Raw genomic sequence first — 10,861 nt, 5'->3', positions numbered from 1 at the left:
GAGAATTCAGAATTGAATCTGACTATTACACTACTATAGAGCCATCCAAGATCATCTTCATTAGCTTTTACGGACAAGCTTTCTTTCCTAGCCACAGTGGGTGTGACCCCTTTCAATACTTCAGCGAACGATCTATGGCCTGAATATGGAACTTCAGCCTTGTAACTGATAATATCAAGAGTTCTGCTGATGGAATGGGGTTCTCTCCTGCTCTGCTCAAATCTGGTGCATCTTTCCTTAGTAGCTTTTTTAACTTCTAGCACCCTTTCTTCTACCAGCAGACCATTTCCTTTTTGGATGACAATGTCTGCAGCTACAGGGCAATTAAATCTCACAAATCCAAATCTTGATTTTGACATAGTCCTTCTTTTGAACGGAATAAAGACATTCTTTACAATGCCAAATTGCGAGAAAAGTTTGAATAGCGCTTTGGCATCCATAGCTGAAGGTAAATTATCCACAAATACAATGAACAGTCCATACTTAACATCCTTGCATTGATCTCCATCCCCTTCCCTCCACCTCTCTAACGGAAACCCACCTTCATTTCCTATTTTTGCCATTACATTTTCACCGAGGCATATTATCAAACAGGTGGAGTGCGAAAACTTATTACTAGGAAAAACAAGACCAGCTCATACTGTACATTTCCCCCAAATCACAAAACCCAGATGAATAGAGAGAGATCAGAAAACAGAGAGATCAGAAAGCTAAGTAATGGCCTTACACGAAGGAAGATAGAAAGTAGAGTTGGAGTGAATAATCGCCGCTAACTATGGTATCCAAATAACAGAGGTGTGCCTGGTTGAACACTAATGCCTGATGCTTACAAATCTTGGTTGGTTCAGTCGATCAAAAGCAATCGCCCAAGGAGGTAAAGCAATCGCCCAAGGTTCAGTCGCCAATCGCCCATTTCAGTCCCTAGATATTTATTTAAAATTAATAAATCATCATTTCATCTCATTCAAGTTTAGAGAAATGCTAAAAAAAAAAACCCTTATCACACTTGATAGTGTTAAAAAAATGTGTGAAAAAGTGTATTGAAATGTTTAAAATTATTTTGAGATAGATAAAAAGTTTATTGATATTATAAATTACTCCCTCCTATGCACTATCATCAGAAGATTACCAAAGAATCCCTCCAAATATGGACAGTCTGATATGATAATTTCATACCAATGCAGTTCTGATTCAATAGAATTATGCAAATGAAAGTGCTAAATAAGTTGATTTTTTTTTTTTGTTTATTTTAAAAAGATGCGTAAAAAGTAAAAATGTGATGTAATCTAAATAAGTTAACAAATTGACTTATAAGCCACTTTTCAAAAGAGGTCTAACTGCAAAGTAAAATTAGATATTTGGAACTAATTTTCTGAATTTAATTTTTTTTAAATTGAGTTTTTTTTTAATTTTTTTGTGTCTTTTTGTTTTTGGTAAATTTTTAAAAATATTTTATGCAAATTTAAAATTTTTAGATACACTTAATATAAATAAAATTAAAAAATATAATATTTATAAAAAAAATTCTTTAAAAATTCACTAAATATCAAAAATACAAAAAAAATCAATATATTTTCATATTCTTATATATTTATTGATTTTTTTAAATGATCTTTTTATAAATACTTTATTTTTTAGGTATATTTAGATTAGGTGTATCTAAAAAGTAAATTTTTTTCTTAAAATATTAAAAAAAAATAACTAAAAATAAAAACTCAATTTTTAAAAAATTAAATTCAAAAAATTAAAACCAAACAATTATTGTAATTATTTTTTTAAATCAAAATTATGTGATAGAGCATTCATCAAGTAAGTTGCGTACTTTACATATATATATATATATATAGGGGTCATTTGGAGCATGAATAAAAAGTTAAAAGTCAATTTTTAATTTATTTGTAGTCGTATCATCTCTCACATAAAAAAATTAAAAAAATTAAAAAATTAACTTTTAATTATCTCCTTAAAACACCCCTAAAAAAATCAAAAAATCAAGTTGACTAATCAAAAAATATATATATATATATATATATATATATATATATATATATATATATTATATATACAAGTCACCATTTTGCTTTCTAGTCCTCGAATGCACTAGTGCCATGGCCAATGTACTTTATATGATATCACTATGATGTAGGGGTGAGCAGCGGATATACCGATTCGCCAAAACCGACCGAACCGAACCGATCCGTCGCATTTTGGACGGATGCGTGATGATGAGCGGATGGTTGCGGATTGATTTTCTCCAATCCGCCAATTTGGCGGACGGATGGCGGATTTGAGATTTTTTGGCCGCAACCGAACCGCCAAATCGCGAGCACCTGTAGTAATTTATAAGACTTTGTATTTTTAATTTGTTTAAATATTATGTTTGTGTTTTCAATTGAAAAAGAGTTTAAATATTCTGTTGAAAAAAAATTTTCAACTTGAATATATTTTTGAATTGAAAAAAATAAACATATTATTCATCTATATTTTTTAGTTTTTAAATCTAACTCTAAAAATAATAAATAAAAAATATGATATATGCTGGTTGGTTTTTGTTTTCAAAAACATATGTAGATGTAACAATATAGAGACATTCAATCTCTACTACTGCTCTGTTTATGGTTTTGGTGGTTTGAATTGTTATTATATTTTAAGAATCACAGATTGTAATACTTTATAGGGATGAATCATGCTGTAATTGTAATATGTGGATGAAGCATACAGTAATCGTGATATTCTAAAGTTTCAAACTTTCTTTCTTTAGATAAGGCATACAGTGATTGTAATACTTTTTTAAGTCATTGACTGTAATACTTTTTTTTTTTTTTTTTAAGGAAGTGCACAAGTTGAATTATGTTAAAAATTTATAAAATTTTAAACCGCCAAACCGATTCGCATCCATCCGCCAAACCGCCAATCCGCTCAATCCACATCCGCCGGATTCGCGGACAGATACGGATTGATTTTCTTCAATCCGCCAATTTGACGAACGGATGGCGGATTGGAGATTTCGTGGCCGTAACCGACCCGCGCCCACCCCTACTATGATGTTTGTCTTTCTTTTCTTCATGTTTGTCTTTTTTTTATTCCCACTAACAAATTTTTGTCTGCCTGATTTGTTGGGAGGCTTCACGTAGAGTTTGATTTCTTTTAAATTAAAAATTCAACTTGAGAATATTTGGATTTAATGGTTTATTGTGAGTTAAATTTTAGTGATTTGAATCATTTGTATTTTAAGATTTGTTAAGAATAATAAATATGTAAAAAATTAAGATGATTGGATTTTAGTAATTATAATTTTAAGAATAATCGTTAATTTTTTTAAGATAAATGTGATTCAAATATATAGTTTTCGAAGTCCAATTATCTTAATTTTTTATATGTTTATTATTCTCAATAAACTACAAAAAGCGAATAGTTTAAATCATCAAAATTAAAATTACAATAAACACACTAAAATCAAATACTCTCTCAAGTTAGATTTTTAACTTGAGAGAAATCCACCTCTTCACTCTTCACCCTTCACCTAATTTGCAAAAGCCCTACCGCCATGAAACAGATTGTTTGGTTGAATATTCCACTAATACCTCTATAGTATTCGAAAGAATTCGTAATAAAAAAAAAATACGTTAAAAAAATCATATATAAGTTCTATTTTTTAAATTTGATAATGTTTAAAAGATATGATTGATTTATAATTAAAGAAAATATGAAAAAATGAGTACTACACTAAAAATTATTACATTATTGAATTTGGAGTATGTCTATTTTTTATTTTTATTTTTTGATAAGCAAAAAGAATTTTATTGATGAAGAAAGCAATACAAGCATAAAATTTACATTAACAAATAGGGAAGTGCAAAAAGTATCACCGCTAACCTTAACAATCTCAACTAGATTGGCACCGCTGAGGAAGGAATATCATCTACTAGCACTTGACCCAAAATTGGTGAGAAACCAATCCAGAGAAACCAAGAGAAAGAGGAGAAAAAATAAAAAAAGTAGGCCTCTGAACAGCAGCAATGCTGCATTCAGCTTCCCTGTTTCACACCTCACAAACAGCGTCCTATACATTGTCTAATCAGAAGCTTTGCTGCCATGAAATATGTCTAATTTCTTAACCTAAATAGTACTGCACTAAAAATTAACCTGTTTCTTAGGCCTTGTTTGGCAAGAGGCTATTTTAGCTAATTAGCCAAAAAGTTACTAAATTAGCCAAAAAGTCAACAACCCATACCAAAAAGTCAAAGATTCTTTTTTCTCTCTACTTTTTGCACATCTTTTCGTAATTAGCCAAAAAGTCATCCCAAACATACAAATTTTTTTACCTACCTTTTTAGCCAAATAGTCAAAAAGTTACTAAATTAGCCTGTTCCCAAACGAGGCCTTAGTCTTTTATTCATTGGAAAGCTATAAAGGTCAATTGGTTAAGTAAAGTTATTCATTAAAAAAACTTAAATTCATTCATAATTATAACCATCTGAATTCATAACATTTGTTTAAAAAAAAAATAAAATAAAATTAGATGACAAACAACTTTGAAAATAAATTATTTAATTTTTAAAGATAAATACAATAAAATCATCTGCTAGTGATTATTAGATCAATTTAATTTTTTTTCATAAATGATTAACACAAAACCTTTGAAAATAAGCATTTTAACAAATGGCTAAGCAATTTTTTTCTTCCTATTTGGTGTAACTTATTGGAAGCAAAAAATTAATAATCAAAAAGTAGAAATTAAAAATAACTCCCTAGCTTTTAGATAATTAATTTTTTAACTTATTTAGCTTATTTTTATCTAATAAATTATAACCATAAATTGCATCAAATAATATAACACAAACTCTCAGATTAAAATAAATTATAACCACTGAAATTTTTTAAATTGTAACAAACTGTGCCATTGTGCCTGGTACATGATCCATGGCACCTTACAATTATTGGCCTTGGGTTTTAACGGACAGTCTCAACTGGCAGTGTTTAATAGGAGTGAAACTTGGGCCAATTCAGTCAGATTGGGAGGTTGTTCAAACTCAGTTTAAGTTGTGCTGAGACTTACTCAGGCTCATCCAAACCCGAATTGTAACCCGAGGTTGTCTCCCCGAGCCCGACTCGAGTTAAACCCGAGTTTCCCCGAATTGTAAATGAATTTCAATTTTTTTTTTCTTCAGCTACATTATTAAATTATTAAAATTTGACTTTATTTACATTTTTTTTATATAGAAAATCATTAATACCACCAAAACAAATAATTTATATAATGTAAGAAAGATGTCGCTATAGTAGCCCTTACAATTTATGAGTGAAAATAATAAAATAAAAAAAAGTAAGATTTTATATTATTTGTATATATAATAATATATATTCAATATGATTTAATAATCTAAATTATTTTAATATCATGTAATGGCTAATAATTTATATGTATATTTAATATTTTTATATATCTATATATGTGTAATTCAGGTTTCGGGTTACTCGGATTGTTTGACGTCTTTACAGAAAGCCGTCTAAATTTAATTCAGACTTTTAAATTTTTGTCCAAGCCCATACTAAATTCAAAAATATCTTGTCCAAACCCTTAAAAAATTCGGACTGAATTCAAGTTGCTCAAGTTAAACCCACCCACGTTGCATCCCTAGTCTTTGAGCACCTCACATATTGACTTGTAAGAAGACCCACCAACGCTCAGGGCATTCTTGGCACTATTTTCATCTCCTTCCTTCTATGCTTGTATTCCATCACACTTGTCACCATCTCCTCTATTTCTTCCCTCCTCACCACCTTCTTCGTCGGCAACACCTACGGCTTGACGGCAACTCCGAGCTCTTCCGCTAGCATGGTTGCATTCATTCTCTGCTCAGCGTAGAGTGGCCATGCACTCATGGGCACTCCATTGGTTAGGCTCTCCAAAGTAGAGTTCCACCCAAAGTGTGATAAAAATCCCCCCACTGATGGATGGCTCAATATCTCCATTTGTGGGGCCCAAAGTGGAATCACCATCCCAACGTTGTGGGTTCGAGTCAAGAACCCATCGGGCAGGCAGTCTACGGTACTATCTGGGCAACTCCCTGACGTGAAAAAGGATGCACCTCCATGCCCCTCAGTGGGTGGGTGTAGCACCCAAACAAACCTCTGCTGGCTTAGCACCAAACCCCAACCCAGCTCTATGGTTTTCCTTGCTAACAACGTCCCGCCACTCCCGAACAAGACATATATCACTGACTCACTGGGTTGCTTGTCGAGCCACTCCAACAGCTCGCTTGTTGGTTCGACCGATTCAATCGGTTTTGTTAATGGTCCGATTGGATAAACCGGAACCTTAACTATTGATCACGGCATTTCATCGTCTCATAAGGCTTTGATTGATGTACGCTCCAAATCTTCCCAAGTGTTCATCAAGATCCCATCAAATTGCGAATATTCAACCCCCAAGCGCACGTACTCATAATAGTCCTGATTGGTCCGGTCCAGCATCGGGTTGACTACGTCTTCCGGACGAACTGGCTTGCAACCCGGAAGTCTGAGGGGTTCATTTTGATGGATGTACTCACCTTCAACCTCCTTGTCAAGCACATGACAGTAAGGGTTGGTTTGGGATGTCCTAAAAAAATGCACTTTTTGACTTATTGGTGGGTTTGGGTTGGGTTTGATGTGATGTGTTAGAAAGGTGATGTGATTTAAATAAGATGATATGACTTAAATAAGATAGTGACTTTTTGACTTTTTGACTTATTTAATACATGCCAAACTAGCCCTAAATGGTTAAAGCAGTGAACCATGCATTGTCGTCGCGATGTCAAAAGCTTCAGATCCGAAGAGGTCGACGATGCAGATGGTAGGGCAGTTCTTCATGGCATAGAGAGCTGACCGGATGGAGGGTCTGTTAGATGTCGTAAACCCATTTTGAGGTGTTTGGTTACATGTATATTGGGTTTTTTTGTAAAATTATTATATTTTTGTACTTGTAAATAAAATGTGCTTCTAAGAACATTTCATAGGTGAAAATATATGGCTAAAAAGTGAACACATTAATTAGTTTTTTGAATAGAAAAAATAGAGACAAAAACTCTCTGTAAAAGAGGAGAAAAAAATGGAATTTTTTTTGTGTGTGTTGCTATGTACAATGTGGGAGAGAAAGCTTTGTAAAGCTGATTTTTTAGTGAAAAAAGTGCAGATTTTTTATGCCCAGATAATTGTTTACTAATATTTTTATTTTCTGATTATTTGTGTTGAAAGTTGTTTGCTTGAAGCTAAAAATCTATACAAAAAAATTTAGATTATTGATAGTTGTTTTTGTGCTTTGTTTTGGTCCATCCGTGACTGTTTGTTTCAATGATATTGTGCATGTAATTAACTCCTAAATTTCCCTAACAAATCTGGTATCAAAGCTTTGGGTGTATTGCTTAAATACTGTGGTGAAATTAGAGCTTGTGTTGATGTTTGTTGTTACTTAAGTTGTGATGGATTTTATTACCAATTTCTTTCAACCTTAATTTCCTAGATTGGGTAAAGACAATAATGAGAAATGGAGTATCCAAATGAGAGTGTTGTTGGCCTCTCAAGATTTGTAGGATTTAATTGAAAAAAAGGTATAAAGAACCCAACTCACAAGAAGATGAAGACAAGTTGTTAGAAAATCAGAAGAATGCACTAAAAGATTGTAGAAAAAGAGACAAGAAAGCATTGTTTACACACTACCAATGCATTGATGAGTCAACTTTTGAGAAGGTCTCCTCCGCCACTACTTCTAAAGAAGCTTGGGAAATTCTTAGGAATTCACATAGAGGCATTGATAAAACAGTACAAGTATGGCTTCAAATTTTAAGGGCTGAATTTGAGTCGTTGAATATGAATGAAAATGAGTCCGTTTTAGATTACTTTACAAGAAATTTGGGTATTGTAAATCCAATTAGAAGGTATGGTGAAAATCTTGATGATGTGCATGTGATAAAGAAGGTTCTACGGTCACTAAGTTCCAAATTTGAGCATGTGGTTGTTACCAATGAAGAATCGAAGGATTTGAGCATGTGGTTGTTACCATTGAAGAATCGAAGGATCTTAGTACTATGACAGTTGATCAATTGATGGCTACGCTTGACATACATGAGCAAATGATAAACAAGAAAGCCTCTAGTTCCCCTGAGCAAGCTCTCCAATCCAAGCTTTCTTTTAAGGAAGAAAAGGAGCAAGGTGGGACATCCCAAAGAGGAAGAGGAAGAGGCTATGAAGTTTATGATAGAGGCTATGGAAATCGTGGAAGAGGCTATAAAAGCTGTACAAGAGGTTATGAGAGCCATGGTAGAGGTCATGGAAGTAGAGCTAGAAGCGGAAGAAACATTAGTCGAGGTAGAAGAGGCCAAAATTCATATGATCCAAGAGGAAGAGGAAGAGAAAGAGGAGTAAGAAATTACAACTGTTCATTCAATAGGCATGGCTATGACAAGAGAAATGTGGAATGCTACAATTGTCATAACTTTGGGCACTATAGCTGTGAATGTAGAGCAAAATCAAGCAATAAAGTTGGTGAGCAAGTGAACTATGTTGAAAAAGAGAGCAATGAAGTGGGGCCTACTTTGTTGCTAGCTTATAATGGGTTTGAAAATGATCAAAGCAATGTATGGTTTCTTGATACCAGGGCTAGCAATCACGTGTGTGGCAAGAAGCATATGTTTGTTGAACTTGATGAAACGGTGCAAGGCCATGTTACATTTGGTGACTCCTCCAAAATTTCGATGAAAGGCAAAAGTAAAATTCTAATCAAACTCAAGAATGGAAATCATGATTTTATTTTCGATGTTTATTATGTTCCGAATATGAAGAATAATATTTTGAGTTTGAGCCAACTTTTAGAGAAGGGTTATGGTATTAGCTTGAAAAATCTCTACCTTACTATTAAAGATACTTGTGGTAATTTGATTGCTAATATGAAAATGTCCAAGAGTAGAATATTTTCTTTGAATATTCAACATGATGCCATAAAATGCTTGAATGCTATTGTCAAAGACAAGGCTTGGTTATGGCACTTGAGGTTTGGATATCTCAACTTTGGTGGCCTGAAGCTTTTATCAAGTAAGAAAATGGTGAAAGGTTTGCCAAATATTGATCATCCGAATGAAGTGTGTGATGGGTGTATTCTTGGTAAGCATCATAGATCGAGCTTTGCAAAACAAGTGAGGTGGAGAGCATCAAAGCCCTTAGAGCTTCTGCACACCGATGTATATGGACCTTTGAAACCTATGTCAAATGGGAAGAATAGGCATTTCCTCACTTTTATTGATGACTATAGCCGAAAGACGTGGGTATACTTTCTAACGAGGAAGTCTGGGGTGTTTGATGTTTTTAAGGAGTTCAAGACACTAGTTGATAAGCAAAGTGGCTACTACATCAAGGTGTTGAGATCCGATCAAGGCAATGAGTATATATTCGATGTTTTTGAAAATTATTGCAAAGAACATAGAATTATGCATCAAGTAACACCATCATATATGCCACAATTAAATGGAGTCGTTGAGAGGAAGAATAGAACAATATTGGATATGGCTAGAAGCATGTTGAAAAGAAAATGTGTGCCTAGAGAGTTTTGGGCTAAAGCCGTTGTATGTGCTGTTTACTTGTTGAATAGATGTCCAGCAGAAAGTGTTAAACTGAAGACACCAGAAAAGGCTTGGAATTCATTCAAGCCAAGTGTTACTCATCTAAGAGTATTTGGGTACATTGCATATGCTAAAATTCCGGAAGCTAGAAGAACAAAACTTGATGACAAAGGTGAAAAATGAATTTTTCTTAGGTATAGTGATAGAACAATAGGGTACAAGTTGAATAACCCCATCACCAAGAATGTAATAACCCTCACGCTACCCTAGCCATACACATATGCATTCATGTGATTCTGTCTTGTAAGCTTGCGTTTCAAGTCTTGTCCTTATTCATTTAAGTGTTACAGCATGTTTTGTACCTTGCTTGGTGTGAGTTTAGCCGAGGTCGTCTTCAGTCTAGAATTATCTTGGAACCACTTTGTTTGACCTCCACCTCCGCCCTGACATATTGGCCGAGATGTCGTTATCTAGGCCGAGGTGTTCATCACCTAGACCGAGGTGTGAATCATCTAGGCCGAGATGTTACCTTTGCACCCAAGTGATCTTGTCCCGGAGTGGTATGACCTAGACCGAGGTGTGACACATCTAGGCCAAGGTGTGGCACAGCTTAGTCAAGTGTTGTCCTTCCTAGCCGAGGTCATTGTCACCTTAGTTGCCGAAGCTTCGTCATTAGCCGATGTCATCACTTGCCGGAGTGCCTTACCGAGTAGCTTGTTAGATACGCTTAGTCATAGTCTTGTCTTGTCAATCTATCACCTTTTTTATGAGAGCCAACCAGCCGTTGCCACGTGTTCGAGCTGAGTGTTAAGTTAGCCGGCAGAGAGAGAAACCCATCATTTGTTCCCATACTTGTTTTGAAGAAGAGAGAGAAGCTCTAGGAGAGGAAGAAAAGTTCTTGAGGGAGAGTAGATTTTCGAGCTTGATTCCTAGAGATCAAACCATTAGATTCGCGTATTGAGGTTAGATTCTTGATTTACTCTTGTCGTTCTTATTAATCATCTAGTTGCATTGCACGATCGAACCGTTCTGCATGTCATGCATCGATTTAAAGTTGGTTTAGAAAGAGAAAATAGTGTTCATGTGTTCTTGAAGAAAAAGTCTTGTTTGATCTGAAAGTCTGCATTAAGATTCATGTTTTTGTGTTTGTTCTCACAAGATCCTTGAATATGGGTACCCAGGTCCATGTTTTTGAACTCATAGCATGAAATCTCAGGTTTTGTAATAGCAAATCATTATCCTTGCATCCATCTTCCTCATGAACA

At 34.2% G+C, this 10,861-nt stretch overlaps 1 pseudogene; it reads right to left on the bottom strand.

Annotated features, from left to right (window-relative positions):
- Window positions 1-5,638: 5,638 nt before the first annotated feature.
- LOC114281195 (anthocyanidin 3-O-glucosyltransferase 5-like) overlaps window positions 5,639-10,861 on the bottom strand; it is a 28,128-nt pseudogene continuing 22,905 nt past the window's right edge.

Source organism: Camellia sinensis, chromosome 1 (assembly GCF_055761805.1).
Source record: "Camellia sinensis isolate YWXY chromosome 1, ASM5576180v1, whole genome shotgun sequence".
Taxonomy (NCBI): domain Eukaryota; kingdom Viridiplantae; phylum Streptophyta; class Magnoliopsida; order Ericales; family Theaceae; genus Camellia; species Camellia sinensis.
This window is presented reverse-complemented; position numbering and strand designations above follow the sequence as displayed.